This window comes from Pleurodeles waltl, chromosome 1_2 (genome assembly GCF_031143425.1).
Source record: "Pleurodeles waltl isolate 20211129_DDA chromosome 1_2, aPleWal1.hap1.20221129, whole genome shotgun sequence".
Lineage (NCBI taxonomy): Eukaryota > Metazoa > Chordata > Amphibia > Caudata > Salamandridae > Pleurodeles > Pleurodeles waltl.
Genome location: NC_090437.1, coordinates 1,086,602,692 through 1,086,620,344, shown reverse-complemented (window position 1 = coordinate 1,086,620,344; position 17,653 = coordinate 1,086,602,692). Strand labels below are relative to the sequence as shown.

The window sequence follows — 17,653 nt, the reverse complement described above, 5'->3', positions numbered from 1 at the left end:
TACATAATACAACAAAATAAGCATAAACATAATGTTGATTCACTAAAATACAAGAAAAATTAATGTGTGTAGGCAAATATTAATAAAATGCACTAAAATTAAAAACCATTATTAGATAATGAAAGGATTGCCTAGAAGATCTGAAGATGCATAAAAAACAGTAGCAGAAAGAAGAAAAAAAGGAAACAATTAAGAAGAGAGGAAAAAGGTGTCATTTAAAGATACAAATCAGCAAAATAGCAATTTGATGAAACAAAATATCCGTACATAATAATCTACCTAAGTTAACAATGTCTTCAAGAAGGTTAAATCACTTCATTATTTGCAATCTGTACATCCCCAGAGTGATGTATTATCCAAACTTTCGTGCAAGTAGTTGTTTGAAAGGCTCCTCTATAAATTACAGGACTAGATGCCTATTTTTGAGACATATGGGGACAGTACATGGACTTGTGTATTACAAACACAGAACTGCTCATTGTTGCTTACTATTTCTTAATTGGTATGATATATTTTGGCTTTAGCCACATTGCCAACTCGTTTCTCATATATAGGGTAGGACCTAGCTTTCTATGCAGTCACCTCCAAACTTGGTGCCTTCACTCCTCTTTTTTGCTGAATTTGCTTCTATTGGTCTTAGGGCTAAATTGCTGGTGGACACTCGTGAAATTGGCTTACACCTGATTGGCATATTTAATTTGCTTATAAGCCTCTTGTAGAGTTGTATTCCATATACCTAGGGCCTGCAAATTAGATTCTGCTATTGAGCGTTTAACACTTATTGTGCCACCAGCTTCAGTAGCCCCTTTCAATGTGTCTCAGGTCTGCCATTGCAACTTGAATGCACTTTTAAACTGCCAAAAGTGTGCTGGGATTAAAAAGCTTGACATACACTTTTAATACACTTTTAAGTTTTATATCTCCTGGTAGCGAAAACTCTTAAGTTTATTTTTTACTACTAGGAGCCCACCTGTCCCATAGGATATCATCGGGTTGCCTTATTACATTTAATAAGTGCTAACTTTTGATTGGGGACAGATAGGCAAATCATGTTTTGTATTTATGCAATTGTAATTAAACCCTCTTTAATGGTAAAGTCGAATTTTAAATTACAATTTTGTAAATTACACTTTTAGAAAGTTGGCATTTTTTAGTCATTAGCCAATTGACACATACAGCTTCCCCTGAATCACAAGACCAGGTGTAGTTGGCAGTTAGGCTTTGTGGATTCCTTCCAGACAGTCACACAACAGAGGGATTATGTGAGCCTGATTGGGTCATATACTTGAAGGATGGGGGATGGAGCTGGGAACAGCCCCACTTCAAATGAATAGGCTGTGCTCTGCTTTCACACAAAGGGCTTGTCACCTCCACATAGTCTCTTTGGAAGTCAAGAAATTCCAAGCACTTTAAAGAGAAACCTCTAGAAACTTATCCTAAGTGCACAGAAGGGACCAGGTCTAAAAATAAGGCCCACAGACTCACTCTTCAGTTCACTCTCTTGACCCGTGGAAGGATTCTCAGAGGACTACCTGCTGTCGTGTCCTGCTGTTTGCCGCACAAGACTTCTTTGTTGCACCTGAAAGGACTGCTTTGCTGCCTGGAGTCTACCTTGAATTCTCAGAGACCAGCTTCTTCACCTGAAACCAGGACTACCAGAGATACTGCAAGGGCTAGTTTGCTGCCTCCTGTTCAGAGCCACAGGGACATAACAGGCTCCCACGATCTTGAGCCTGGACCCAGCCTGAGGGAATCATGGTTGGAAGGTGGATTATTAGTAGGGATACGTATGCACCTACCACTAGCAAAAAGGCCACTGACACAATATAAGGGGCAGTCAAGGTCTCAAAGTATTAGACCCTGGCTCAATGCTTGGTAGCTGGCTGCAAGCAGGCAGGCTTAACTCAGGAGACAGGTATGTAAAGCATTTAAAGAACACCAATACATTAAATAAGTAAGACACAACACAATAAACATCCCACACCAATTTATAAAAATACAAAACATTTTTATGTTTAAAATGACAGCAAAATGACAAGATCCAATTTAGGGAACCAGAGATATGCATTTTTTAAAGATTGAACAATTTCTAGTGCTTAAAAAGCCTTTAGTGACTACTTGGGACATCTGGCCATGTTTGACTGGCACAATGGATCCCTGGTTGGATATACTAAGCAGAAGGCCCTGGTCAAACTTTTACCTTCAGACTTAGAAACTTTTCCAGGAAGGTTTTCTCTCAACATCATGTGGTCCCCTCCAGCAGGCCAATTTCAATGCCACATTGCTGGATTGCTTCTCCACGAGGCCCTGGTCAGATCCTGGAAGTCTAGCACTCCAGAGCTATCAGCCAGATAAGCCTGAAATCGAGGCTGGGTCATGTTTGAAGGTAACTGACTTGGCTCTTAATGTTGGGTTGGTCCACTTATGGAGCTTTCTTTCAAAAGTCGCTCCACAAATTCTGGAACTTCTTCTTGAACTTCCCCTTGAGGGTTCAAAGTGTCCAAGACACAAATCCAAGGGTCTAGAAGCACTGAGTTGGTCCTTGGAAGTTTAGAACTACAATTCTGACAATTCACTTGGCCAAATCATAAAAGCCCACTGGACACACTTGAGGCTGGGTACGTCTTGAGATAGATGGCGGAGGGAAGCTCTGTTAACCTCGTGCTTCAGGTAGTCCACTCCTTAATCCTTTTGAAGGGAAGGAAATGTCCTCAGGGCTGTAGTACCCAGTGTGCAGCAGGAGCAGTCCTTTGGGGTGCAGACCAGGGTTCCCACAGGACAGTCCTTCTTACCCTTGTAGCTTGAGGCAGCAGATCTGAGTTGCTATGTAGCTCTCACCTATTTGGGATCAAATATCAATAATATGGGGTAACATGCAGGGGAGCACCCCTGTCCCATGAGGTATAGGGTGCCACTGGAAAGCTTGACATTTTCTCCAAAGTGTGGCATAGTCTTTTCCCACAAAGCACTGCACTTTAACAATTCAAGATGGGGGATTCCTCTCCAATAGAGCAGGACCTGGCTAAACCAGCCTACTCGTGTGGCTCACTTCAATTAATACTGTCCTCCAAACCATCTGCAAATTCCTTTCCTGAGTCTGAAATCTGGCTGGTGGGTACAGGAAGAAGGGGTAGGCCTGGCTGGGCATTCCTTCTCAGTGAAACCCAGTGTGATTTACCCAGCCCCCTTTCTGGCCTGTTCTCTGCAACTGCAGAGCTCCACCCACCGGATAACCTCTGTTCTATGCAGGCCACTTATCATCTCATCAAAGCAGCTATCCTAAGCCTGGTAATGCTGACCAATTAGGATAGGCTGCTAAAAGGCTGAATTGTGGTTCACAGAAAAGAAGATCCTATGACTTCTCTTCTGCATTAGTTACGATAAGTGGCAAAACTTTTGGATTTATCATTACCAATCTTTTGAGTATTTGAATTACATTTTGTAGCTCCTTCCTAGCAATATGTATACCTGACTAAATGGGCAGTTTTTCCCTCACCATGGCATATAAAACATGTTTTATAATGTCCCTGCTTATAGTTACATGGCATCCAACCTTGGGGCACCTACGGGAGACCTTAGAGGTGACTTATTTGAAAAATAAGGTAGATTCCACTTTGTAAGTACCTTTAATTTCGGATCAGCATTTTCATGTATTTTACTTTTAAAGACAGTTTGCAAAGCAGGACTGCCTTTAAACATGACAACAGGCAACACAGCAGTACACGTTCAAGTGCAGGAAAACTACTGGGACTCTAAACCTTCCTGCCCTATTACATACTAGGGCCTTATAGGTAGTTTGAATGCCCCTTCCCTTATTTTGTAATAGGGACTTACATGGGTCTGTCATTGCCAATTGTAATTATACCTAATTACCATATACCTTTTTAATCAGAGCACTGGCCCTGGGCCTGGTTAGAAGAGCCCAGACACAGTCAGAGTCAGTTACCACCAGTATCAGTCACAAAGAATGGGGGTGAACAGGGCTACAAGGATGACTTTCTCACAGTCCTCAACCCCCAAGTGGTGCCCCTCCAGTCCTAGACCCTTGATTGTGGTGCTAAAGGTGCCCAGATAGCCAAACTCCAAAACTTGGGACTCATAACATTTTGGCTAAAAGCTACTCTGAGAACTGAGGGAAGTTAGGGACCAATCTGCTCATCGATCCGCCGAAGGTGACTTCTCAGCTGTTCCCGCCATGTTCTTCTCCGCAGCAGCAAACCTTGTTCAATGGGCCTTTGCCAAAGGGGTATTCGGCCTCCTAGAACTCTCGTTGACTAGAGCCTCCTGTCTCACCCTACTGGAGATTTTCAAATTCGATAAAAGTGACTGATGGTCTTATTAGGAGTTGGGTGGTTGGGCCGCCCGAAGTCCAATACAGCAGTGGGTAGGCGGCCGCCAAGCCGGTGACCCCCCCAAATAGAGGAAAAAAAGAGTAAATAACAAACAGTTCTGGCTCAAAAAGAAAATAATAGGGGACTTTCTCATTGCCTGGATACTTTAATTCAATATGATTTAAGGCACAAAGCTTAACAATTGCATTACATAACATTACTTTTTCCTTCGTGAAATACCATCTTTCCTAAAAAATAAAAAAAACTTGCAATTTTTTTGTCTTCAGTACAAACAGATAGTGGACCATTCGAAAAAGGACTCAGTTGTGTCTACTACAAGCAATCCATGGAATGTATGACCATTGTCACATAAAAGACCATCTTTAATGGTGGCCTGATGTGAGGTAACTTCTGTATTCTGTTTGATATTCACAGCAAGATTGGGGCCCATTTCGCGAAGTCTACTAAATGAGAAAGTCCTCGCTCCTTTTGACATACAAAGTGACAGGAGGAAGGAGGAACTGACAGTAAGCGTCTCCAGAAATAGTTCTCCTCCACCTGTACAGATGACCGATTTGAATATTTCCACACCCCAGCACCATTTAAAGCTGCTAGAAAGCATTGACTTTTATAAATCTCTAGCAGAGGTAAGATAGATTTGCCCCCAACAGGCATGGCAAATTAAAAGAAGTACCCATACACTAACTAAGCTTTAGATGCCGATTTAGAAAACTCACAGGGGAGGGGTGTGATTTCGGCACCACACAAGATGGCCGTCTGACACAGGAGCTCTGTTGCGTAACAAAGCTTTCTTTTAAATTTACAGCGGCACGAACAATGCTACTGAGGTAATTTTATTATACTTCATGCCCTTATAACCAAGGTTTATTTCTGGCATCAAATTAAGGGAAATTGAGATCTCCTTCTTCATGTTTTGACTCCAGCTCTTGATGTCTGTGGTGATTCTTACTACGGATGCCATTTTGAAGATTCACTTACAGGCCGTAAATATGGATGAACATTTCATTTTCATCAAAATCATCCAGGAGGGCGTTGTAACATTTGTCTGAGGTATTTTTTTATCAATATTACCTCTTTTTCATATCTGAATACTATTTATGTTTTTCATACAGCAACCTCTTCAAAAGTCAGTCACATGTTTGTGTGAGCTTTGATTTTCTTTGCTTAAAATACTTACTTGTGCACTCTTTATGGTTTTCTTATTGAAACCGCATTTCTGGGGAGAAGATACTTTTATTACCATACTAACTACAGGCTAATTTAAGCTCCATCGTTTTATATACTTTTGTGTTTGAACATCTTTATATGTGAAAACTGTGAAAACTAACATCCACACAAAAGAAGTATAATGCTGTTTCAACTATTACAATGGACAACTCAACTCCTTCTAGTGATGTACAATCATCTCAGGCACAAGCTACTTCTTTATCCACAACGCCTGACAAATCTCAATCACGTATTTCTACAAACAAAATGACTCAAGCAAAACCCTCCATCATCGGATAAAGCAATTGCTCCTATTTCTATGGAATTACTTCCGGAAGAAATTTGAGCTCTTCGGCCATTTGTTGAAGAAACTAATAATCGTATACAACATTAGGATATCAACTGGTCTCAAATAGATTCAAGAATCTCTGATGTAGAGCAACATGTTATATAGAAAAGTACACTGTTCCAAAAGACAATGAACCTATTTAGTGTATAGGAAAGCAAGGGCGAAGGGAGTCAAAGATACAATTGGTATCAGGAGAGCCCTCAAGCACCCACTAGGGTGACAAGTTTATTTATTTGACCATAAATAGATAGGATTAGGCACACTACCCTTCCTCTTTTTTTAGAGTATAACGGGACATTATTCCAGCTAAAACTCTGAATGATTTTAATCTTGGCCTGAACCTTTCTTCTGATTCATTAAATAAGTGATGTTTTAGGCTCAGAGCCAATTTTATCTTATCCTCACTCTCCTTCACCCGTACATCTCTCACTATCTTTTGAGTCAGTTTTCATTCCAGACCTCCACCTGGCAAATTGCCCTTGGTTGAGTACCATCCCAATCTGTGGGTGGTCCGCCAGACATTGCAGCACCGGTCTGACGAGGAGATAGCCCAATGATGAAACTTGTCACCCTAGTGGGTGCTTGAGGGATCTCCTGATACCAATTGTATCTTTGACTCCCTTCGCCCTTGCTTTCCTATACACTAAATAGGTTAGTCGTCTTTTGGAACAGTGTACTTTTCTATATAACAGGTTACGTGGGAGACCGTACACTGGACCACTAATCTCCCTGTCCCTCTTTTGTATTTAGTAGAGCAACATGTGACAACAATACAGGATAATAGTATTAAAATTGCTGTCTTGGAAAAGGAGGTTATTCAACTTAAGCAATTGATGGAGGTTTTGGAAAACAGAAATGGGCGCAACAACTTAAGGCTTTATGGTTAGGAATTGAAGGATTGAGTCCAATTGACTTTTTTAACTCCTTCATACCAAAATTATTGGACTTACCTCCCACCACCAATTTCAATATCCAGAGATCGCTCAGGTTGGGTCCTCCTCTAACTAATTCATCTTCTCCTTTCAAACCTAGAGGAATAATTTTATTTTCTCTGAAGTTCATTGACTTATTAACAATTCTGGTTGCGGCAAAATGGAAAAAAACAGATTGCATGGTCTGGAAATAAAATCTTTATTTCCCAAGATGTCTCTAACGCCACAGCACAAAGGAGGAAGGAAGTTCTTGCACTTTGCCCTATGTGGAGATCTATGGGCACTCGTTATGGCCTGTTTCATCCTTGTACATTTAAAGTCACCTATAAAAATGAAACTACCACTTATGCTCATCCAGCTGAACTTAAGAAATCTATTGATCTACATGTTCCATCTAACATGGATACTAATGGTTCACCTTCTGTCTAATTTTTGATTAATGATCAAATACATATTTGTTTATCACTAACCTCTGTTGCAATATATTAATGTTCTAATTTTCAAATTACATTTGTTCTATTCTTGTTCACAGAGTTTTTCATATGACAACTTGTTTGTTCTCCCCAACTACTTCTGTTGAGCTTCGTTGTGGCGACACTCCCCTGTGTTAGTCCGCCATCATCATCTGTGTGTTGCCACCCCAACACAGTGTATGTGCTTCTTTTGTCGATATGTCACACAGTTGTCTTTTTTTAGACATGTACTGTCTCTTTTTTATCTCTCCTTTTGATTATTTTTTACCTCTTTTTTCTTTTTCCCTCTTCTCCTTTTCCTATTTCTCCTGTTATTTGAATAATTATAGTTCATTCCTTTCTGTTTCTTCTCTATATATTGTAGTTATAGCTTTTTTAACACCTATAACTCCTCATTGTCTACAAATGTTTTTGTATTTTCATCATTCAGACTTATTTCATGCAATGTGAAAGGTTTTAATAATCCTGTTAAAAGACAGAGAGTTCTATCTCATTTAGCTAAACTTGACCCTGATATTGTTTTATTACAAGAAACACATCTTGACGAAACAGAAGCTCTAAAACCTAAATGTAATTGGGAAGGTCAAGTATTTGTATCCCCTGTTGACAATTAAAAAAATGGAACTATTATTTTATGTAATAAACATCTAAAATATACAGTTCTCTCACAGAAAACGGATCAGAATGGCAAATGGATTATTCTACGGCTTATGATAAATAATATTCCAGTAGTTATTTTTAATATTTATGCCCCCAATCAGAATGATTTTAACTTTTGGCTCACGATTGCGCATAAATGTACTCAATATTTTGGTTCACTTATGATTTTAGGCGGTGATTGCAATCAAATCATGGACCCCTTATTGGATCGTCAATCTCTGATTAAATTTTCTTCTAATAAAATGTATAAGCAATTTCAGTCTACCAAAACAACTTCCTCCTTTATAGATTCATGGCGGATTGCTAATCCCACTTCTCATGATTACACATTCTACTCTCACACCCAGGGTTCACTCAGTAGGATTGATCATATACTTCTCTCTAAAGTCATGATACAACAGATAGCTCAATCCTTCATGGGTGCTAAAGTACTTTCAGATCATGCTATGGTAGTCACAAATCTGGACTTGGCTCCTTCTAACTCTCCATCTCATAGATGGCGCTTCAACAACTCTTTATTACACGACACACAATTTTCCAACTAATTTCTTTCTTTTGCCTCTGAATTTTTCAAGATTAATGATCACACTGTTTTGTTACCTTCTATTATTTGGGGCTCATATAAAGCAACTGCTCGAAGATTTATTATAGATTACTCCTAAAAAAAAGAAATTTTGTATTAAAGAGCACAACTCCCTCCTATTGAATAATACAACTTTAGAAACTAAATATTATACAGCTAAATCATCTTCAGACTTATATAATTTACTCAAAGCCTAGTTACACTTTAATACTCTTTCTACAGAAGAAGAAACTTCCATCCTTTTAAAAAGTAATGCCTGTTATTATGGTGGAAAGAATAAAATTGATAAATTATTTGCAAATTATCTTAAAGTTAGGCAACAACATTCTCGCATACAGTCGATTTCTAAATCTGATGGTACCGCACTGAGGAGACAAGAGGATATTTTGTCTGAATTTGTTAATTTCTATAAAACATTTTACTCCCCAGAAACGCAAATTCACCACTCTCTTATTGATGAATATTTATTACATGCTCCGGTTGCTGATGCTTCTCCTTTACATTTTGCTTCTTTAGAAAGTGTAATTTCAAATATAGAACTTTTACAATCCTTAAATACTGTAAACAAAGGCAAAATGCCTGGCCCTGATGGTTTTACTGTTGAATTTTATGTACATTTTCCTCATATTCTCATCCCCCATTTACCCTCCTTATTCAATTACTTTTTTACATCTCAAAATACTTCAGGCACTTTTCAAGAAGTCACTATCTGTTTAATACCTAAAGATGGAAAGGATTCTTCATTATGTAAAAACTATGGACATATTTCCCTGATCAATGTTGACTGTAAAATATATGCAAAACTATTAGAATAATTCCTTCCACAACTCATTCGAAATTTATAAAGGCTAGACTGGATGCAGATAATACTTGATTATTCCTTAATGTTCTTAGTAAGGCCCTTTTTCTTAACAAATCTTTGGCCGCCGTAACTATTGATGCAGAAAAAGCATTTGACATAATTAATTGGGATTTTATGATTAAAGCTTTATCATGGCATGGATTTGGCCCTAAATGTTTCTCTCTTGTAGCATTATTATATAAGTCCCCACATGCTTCAGCTGTGATTAATGGCTATGTATCTCCATACGTTTCTCTTGACCGTGGTGTCCGACAAAGTTGTCCTCTTTCACTCTTATTGTTTGATCTATCTCTTGAGCCTCTACTTACTTGTATTTGTCTAAATTCTGATATTTCTGGATTTACTTATAGTGACAACCAGTTGAAAGTAGCTGCTTATGCAGATGATATTCTTCTTTTTATATCTTCCCCGGACAGCTCTCTTCCTGCTCTATTAGCGGAAATAGATTCCTTCTCACAACCCTCTGGTTACAAAATAAATAAAGATAAAACTGAGGTTCTTCCACTACTTCCATTTACTTTTAAAGATTAATTTATTACTTCTGGCTTTCAATGCGCTCCCTTGTCCAAGATTAATTATTTAGGTATTTGGTTTACATCTTCAGTTAAAGAAACAATTGATATTAATTTTAAAGAACTCATAACATTGATCGTTTACTTTCTTCCTGGAATCCTTTATACTTATCATGGTGGGACACCTAGATGCTATAAAAATGATGATTTCCCCTTTATTATTATATGCTATTTCTATGCTACCGGTATCCATTCCAAATACTATTTTTAAACAAATTATTGCTATATTATCCACATTTTTATGGAAGAATAAGAAAGCAAGGGTATCCCTCGCTTGCTTAGAGAAATTATAAACTGAAGGTGGGGTTAATTTTCAGAATTATGCTAAATATCATGCTGCTTTTGGTTTAAGACAAGCTTGGTTCTGGCTTTCTGAATCTGTCCATCTTTCTTCTCCACTATGGGTACATGTTGAATCTGCCTTATTGCACCCTTTTACAACAAAACACCCTTTGACACTTTGGGGGTCATTATGACCCCGGCAGTGAGTGTTAATGTGGCAGTATGACCACCAACAGACTGGCGGTACATACCGCCACATTATGAGATTGGCTGCAGCCAACCCGCTACTTCTCCACTCATACCGCCATGGCGGTAGGAGCCGCCGGGCCGGAGATGTGTATCTCCAGCCCAGCTCCCAGTATAGTACCGCTGGTGGCATTATGAGCCTGCCTACAACCACGGTTTTCATGGCGGTAGCAACGGAACGAAACCGGTGCTAGGGAATTCCTTCCATGTCACTGGTAGGCAGCTCGCTAACCCCCCAACACTCACCTGACACCCCCCACTCCCTCCATCCAAACACCCCTCACCTCCTCCAATCCTCACACACACACCCAACCCCTCCGATCCTCACACACACACCCCCACCCTCCATACATGCACGCACCCGCAAACACATACCACGCATACACCCAATCACTCGCACGGGCATATACGCATTCATACACACACTGGCATACAGGCATTCATACATGCATACATCCAGACATGCTAATACACATTTTAAAAACGATCACACTGACATGCAGACATGCACTCACTTCACCATTCAAACACGCATTCACTCACACGCATACAAACACGCAAACAACACAACACACACAGATGCATTCACACACACACTCACAAATTCATGCACACACTCAGACACACACAAACACTCCCCACCATTCCACTCCCCTCCCCTGTCAGAAGCTCGACTTACCTTGAGTGAGGAGGTCTTCCGGCAGGGAAGGTGCGCTGCAACCGCCAGTAGCACCCCGCCAGCAGAACACCTCCAGGCTGCATGAATTGTCATAATACGGCTGGCGGCTTGTACTGGCGGTGCTGGTGGTAGCAGCGCCACCTTACCACCGTCCACCACCATGACCACTGACAGATTTCCGCCCTCCTTGTGGTGGAAGTCCAGCAGTGCTCCTATTATGGCAGACAAATGGTAGCCACAGGTAGCGGTATTTTGGCAGCCGTCACCACGGCGGTAGGCTGTTTTTACAGTCAATGTCATAATGACCACCTTTATCTTTTACATAGAAATGCTCTCTTCTTTCTACTCCAGTTATTAAACATACACATTCTTTATTATTATCCATTTTTTCTAAACAATCTTTAATTCCTTCCAACTTTTTTGCTGAATCATTATGGTATAGTAATTGAATTAAACTTAATAAGAAACCCATTTTTTGGCATACTTGGAAGTCTAAAGATATTATGTGGATTGGTCACCTCTTTAATGAATAAATTTCCGCTCTCCTTTCCTCAATTTCAAAGGAAATGTAATTGTCCCTCATCATTTCAACATAGGTTCAACATTTTATTGAATGTAGTACTAGATGCTTTATTTTCTATACACTCTGAATCTATTATCATTACCTGCCCCTCTGCATTCATTACCCTTCTTAGTTCAAATCCTAAAGATTATACTATTTATAAAGTATTATTGTCTCCTATCATGGATCAAGCCAATTCTAGATCTGAGCTCTCATGGGAAAAAGATCTGGGAGTTGATTGGGATATTGTTTTCTGGAATAAGATTTGTTCACGTATTTATAAAATATTAAGAGCAGCTAACCTCACGCAAACCTTATTCTTTATTTATCACAATTGGTTGTGTGATTTTCCCAAAGCTGATTTAATGCATTTATTATTCTGGTGCCCATATACCCTAACTTTCTGGCATAAAATATGGGCACAATTGACTCCAATTTTTAAATTAAACAATTCCTTCCATATTTTCCATATTGTTGGGGCACTTTATCCAATAATTTATTTAGCAACAAATCAGAGAACAAAGTATTTGATATTTTCCTTGCTTCTGTTTTTCAACAAATTTTACATCACTGGAAATGTTCTTCTTAACTTTCATACATGGCATGGTGGAATAGTGTTTTATATCACCATAACTTGGATACTTTATTTCTACATTGATGTTCTCAAACTCAGAGCGCTCAATTCTTATGGTCACCTTTAACTACATTTCTCCACAGATCAGATAATTTTGTAACAGGAACAGATAGCATATTATCAGGAAATTTACGTCCTCACTGAATCTCTCTCTGTGTCATTTAAGTTTTTGAATATACTCACAAAATGTTTATGTAGTTATTCAATATACTGTTTTATATTAGAATTTCTCTTATTCTATTTCACATATGAGGATACAATTCCGCAGCCTTCCCTTATTTTTCCTTTCCCTTTTGTTCCCTAGACAAATCCCCTAAAAAATACAAAATACTTTAATGGTATTGTTCATTGTTTTGATAGAAATTGTTCAATATGAAGTTTATATATTATATGACTTTTCTGGTTTATGTATTTGTATTGTCTCAATAAAGTATTTTTAAAAGAGAAAACTCACAGAATTATCATATTAATATGGATATGGTAAACTATTGACTCAATCATGTTTATGATTGTGCGTGGCTAAAGTGTACATATTCATTTGCTTTTGATCGCAGGCCATTACATGTGATTTGGTAAAGTTTGTTGACAGGTCAAAGTTTGCAATGAACTCTATAAAGTTATTCACAAGGCAACACAAAGCCCTAGGGATATGAGCAATCAATATAGCGTCATCAGCATACAGCAACACTGCAATAGAAACATTATTAATCATGGGGACATCAACACAAGCCCCTTTGAAGGAGGCATACAAATGATTAATGTACAGAACAAACAGGCGGTGCAAAAACGCACCCCTGAAATACAGGGAAAGAATCAGAGACCTCCCTGCTTGGTCTTAATCTTGCACTGGCGGTAATAATCTCATGAAGTGCATAGAGAAAATATACCAGGACCACTTTTAAACCTAATTGTAATGAAGACAGAGATCATTTTGTATGATTAATCAAAAGCTGATGACAGATCCATGACTGCTAGGTGCAATGAGCAGGGCTTGGCAATGGTATACTTGCCTACAATAAGATTTACATTTAATCACTGCTCCAAGGTGCCTATCTGTACCCTAAAGACATATTGGAAGGAGTCAACAATGTCATTTGACTTTGTCTAATCCCAAACTTTATTATAAAGTACAATACCCTTGGCTGGGGTGTTGATGAGTGAAATGGGCCTATACCATTTTGGGTCTGCATAATTACCTTTTTTAAAAAATTTGGACTATATTCGATGTAGCCCATGAGCTAGGTAGTTGTAACATTACCAAATGGTTAAAACATTAGCAAAGAGCGGTACCCACAATCCAACGTTTTCTTTTTAATAGATCTATAGGCACTCCATCTGGTCCATATGCCTCGCCTGCAGGGCTCTGATGTATGGCAGCAGACACTTCCTCCAAATTAAAAATTAGTTTCCCTCTCTTGTCTAAAATTTTTAACAGAACAGCCAATGAAACACAGTAGGGGAGAGAGAGCTATATACCTTTAAACTGGTCAATCCATTGGGCTCCAGTTATATGGCATGTCAACATTGATTTTGAAGTGTCTGTCATTTTAACAGAATTGACTGTAGACCAAAAGTCACAATGAGTTCTTGTTTTGGCAGCAAGAGGCAGGTGCTTCCAATTATCACTATTAATTTTGAGTGTTCCTCCACTTTAACACCTACTTACAAGGCACATGTGAAGTTCTGGTCTGCTCTCCAGTGCATTCAATAGGTAAGGATGACAAAGCTAGACATAAGAGTCGGTTAGTACGGGAACATGCTGAATAAAAACATCTTGGGCCAAGATAGCATTTGTGCATTGGCTTTAGGAGGGGTGAGTATATTCTACTGAAAGTGCCCTGAAATGCAGTTAAACTACAACACTCAGCATCATCTTCTGACAGACATGTTAGGAACAGTTGAAGATTATTTTGAACTATGTTCACAAGGAACTCACTGGGACTATGAAGGTGCCAGGATAATCTAGGTCCATTGTGTTGCAGTTTGGGGCATGCAATGGACCTGCTAAAACAGTCACAAATGGTCAGTGGTGTAGAAAGTGAAGCTACTAGAGAGTTATGATCCCTATAGCTAATATCCTATATTTCTGTTTTCGATAGGCATTTTATAAGGCCACTTGACAAAAAACATATAGTCAATCATTGAGACACTGCCCCTCCCATGATATAAAGGGTCCTCCCTTGCCCATGTACTACACATTTAGCAGGAGCGGCTCCTCCCCCTGACTCAGCCAGCAGATGAAAAATAAAACAATAGCTTGGTCAGCCAGCAGAGTGTACAGGGAGGGACGTGGCTGGGCCCCGGGAGGCGGGAGGGTGGAGGAGGAGAGAGCGCACTAAATGCACATGTGTTTGACCCCTCTGAGGCTGGCCAAACATGCATGCACACTTAGGTTTCTCCAACTCGGCTGTATACACAGCTGGGCTGGAGAAACAGCACAGACCCCAGGCTTGTGTCTGAGTGGCACTATATTTAGCATGTAAGCAGCGCCAGGATTGCTAAGGAGCGTGTGCTGGTGACCCAGCGAATGTTGGGACCAAACAAGAGGAGTGATGCAGCTGGAGGTGGCGGGAGACAGTGGCACGAGGGAAACGGCAAGTGTTTTCTTTTAATAAAAAAAAATTTGTTTCCCCTGGCATCGTCCCCCTTGACATGTGCGATGGCAGCCACTGGAATTTAGGCTTATCAATTAAATTGTATGCTGTGATGTATTTGCCAAGATTGTTTCTCCTGTAGTCGCTTTGATAATCGATCAGGTTACCCACAGAATAGACCAAGCTAAAAATATCTGTTGATAATGTAGCATTAAAATCCCTGCAAAGAATAATATCAAACTGCTGTGTGACCAGTCTATGCCTGCCCTTTAGATCTTCCATGAATTTGACGGGAAACATATTGTTCACTGAATAGACAAAGTCATTATAAACATTAAACAGATATAAATAAAAAATTATGAGGACTCTATGTGTAAAATCTGTAGCTCATCACTCTTAGTCTCCATCACACATACTGATATCTTCAAAGGTAACTTAATCCAAACAGACATTCCACCCCTACCCCTACCCCACCCAGCAAGTGAGAGGATAGAAGGGGTACAATAGGATGCAAACCCATGACAAGATAATGAAGAGATTTTATGATACAAAAATGATATCATACATATAGATTAATCCCTGTCAGGAAAACTATTGCCAGTGTTGTTAAATTCTTCCCTCAGCAAAAACGACTCTCCTTTTCCTTGTACCCACGTTGGTTGCTGTGGCGTCCTCATTCCCAGTGGCTCTTGCGGAGGCTATTCTTAGAACTAGGTTCTTCAGGTTTAACTGCCACTCAAGATGGTGGCTGCAAATCTTTGTGAGGTCAGCGCTCTAGTGTTTCTACCTTAGTCTCATGCTGAAGCTTCCCTCCAGCTGTTTCTCTCTGGGAGCTGTGCACTTCAATTGTCATCCTGAGGAGAATGAGCAGTGTTCCTGAGGTGCTTCGTTTCATAGAGAATTCTTTCAGTTTTGAGAAATTAATTCTTTTCTTATTACAGTGTGCACACCAGCTACTTTTTCCCTTCTGGAGAAGCTGAATTTCTTCCTTCTTCCAACAAGTGGCTATCAGCTTTCTGAGAAGAATTTGTTTTGGCTTAACAGAACTTCAAACAACTGCAGTAAGGAATCCTTTTGTATGATTTCCAGGCTTGTCAATATGTATATATGTAAGTATATATTCAAAAACTCTTCGCCTTGCAGACTTGCCAGTCTTAGAGACAACTTCAGTGATCAGAATAATTCCTAGAGACTGCGATTGAGAAAACTGAACCTTGAGAAAGATTTTTCGTTTCCTGTAAAATAAATTAGTATATTGTATATTTGTGAACCTTTGAACTGTTCTCCAGCGAACCTTGGATACCTCTGACTCCTGGAGAAAAGAAAATATTAAGTTAACATTGTTCTCTTAGAGAGAGGCTAGTCTCTCAAAAGACCCAGGTTAAGAGAACAATATAATTGGGTGAATGTGAGTAGCTTAACAGTTGAATGCACAGTAGGAATGTACTTATCTATGCTCTTATCACCCGACTGCAGGTCCTTCCTTTAAGGAAATCCCAATAAGAAGAAAGGTGCAGGTTACAGAAGCACACACTGAATATCCTATCTTCAAGTGGGAAACACAGGCTGGAACTAAATCTGGAAGTGGTCTCTCTTTTTCTATTCCCAGCTCCCCCTAGCGGATGCAGGGTTCAGATAATCAGTAAAGTCTGAGCACACATCTGTTGGAGGGAGTTGGGTAAAAGGCATCTGCTCCTGTGGAAGTTTGATTTAATGGGTAATCTCCTGACAGTCCCATGCAATCAGGTGAGTGAAGTTTGGTTTTTATCCCGGCAATATCCCATCTCATCAGGTCAATCGGGGACAGACTGTGGCATCTACAATTGGTTGACCCATCACATTGCTTGTCAGAGTCCTGTTCACCTAGCCAACTAATAACATCTACTACATTTCCCTGATGATGGGACTCCCCATTGCTTCAATAAAACTAAGGGCCACATGTATGAATATTTGGAATTGAGATTTCCTAATTGCGATTCCATGCGAATCACAATGAGCGAATCGCAATTCCAATTGTAAGAAACTTCATTGAGTTATGTAATATCCAGTGAGCAAGAGGTCTGTGTCATGGTGCAGTGATTTGGTTCCCCTCTACAGATGTTAGGATGTATTTCATTTGGTTTCCATTGCATCAGGGCAATTTGCAGTGCAAACAGACTCTATGGAAATGTCCTGTCGGTGAGTGGGATCTCTTTTCTGATGACCCCCAACTGCTTTCTCTAAAATACTGTTGATGGTGGTATGGCTACAATATGAGTTAGTACTAGAAGCTGCTTTGTACTTATCCATGACATATGACAAATGGCTGTCCTAATTGAAGAGTGTATCTCATGATGGCCGAACTAATTCATTCTGTAAATGGCAACCTTGATGAAAGCTAAGAGCTAATGAGGTTGTGGTCTAATCAGAAGACATCCTTTGCTAATTATACTTAGATTATGAAGAGAGTAAGAAAATCCTGTACCTGCTGCCAATTTGCATTGAAGCTTGGGAGGAGAAGTGGTGTGATTCTTTGCTGCATTACGATCAGTGATTCAAAATACTTAGCTGACATTGGTGCCCCCAGGAGCCCTACAAGGTCTAGCACGTGAATTGGCTTAAGCCCTGTATCTTGAGTGAGGAAATCTCAGCTCTATTAGTGAAGGAAAATATCTGGTTAAAGCTACT

At 39.6% G+C, this 17,653-nt stretch overlaps 1 long non-coding RNA gene across 3 annotated transcripts in view; it reads right to left on the bottom strand.

Moving 5' to 3' along the window:
• LOC138248115 (uncharacterized) overlaps positions 1-17,653 on the bottom strand; it is a 96,928-nt gene that overhangs the window by 30,767 nt on the left and 48,508 nt on the right. The window contains exon 5 of one of the 3 annotated variants that reach the window (XR_011194594.1): positions 14,618-16,221. The exons of the other annotated variants lie outside the window; for them this stretch is intronic. This is a non-coding gene — a long non-coding RNA (uncharacterized lncRNA). Of the gene's footprint in view, positions 1-14,617; positions 16,222-17,653 lie in introns of those variants that run through there. 3 annotated transcript variants of the gene reach the window in all.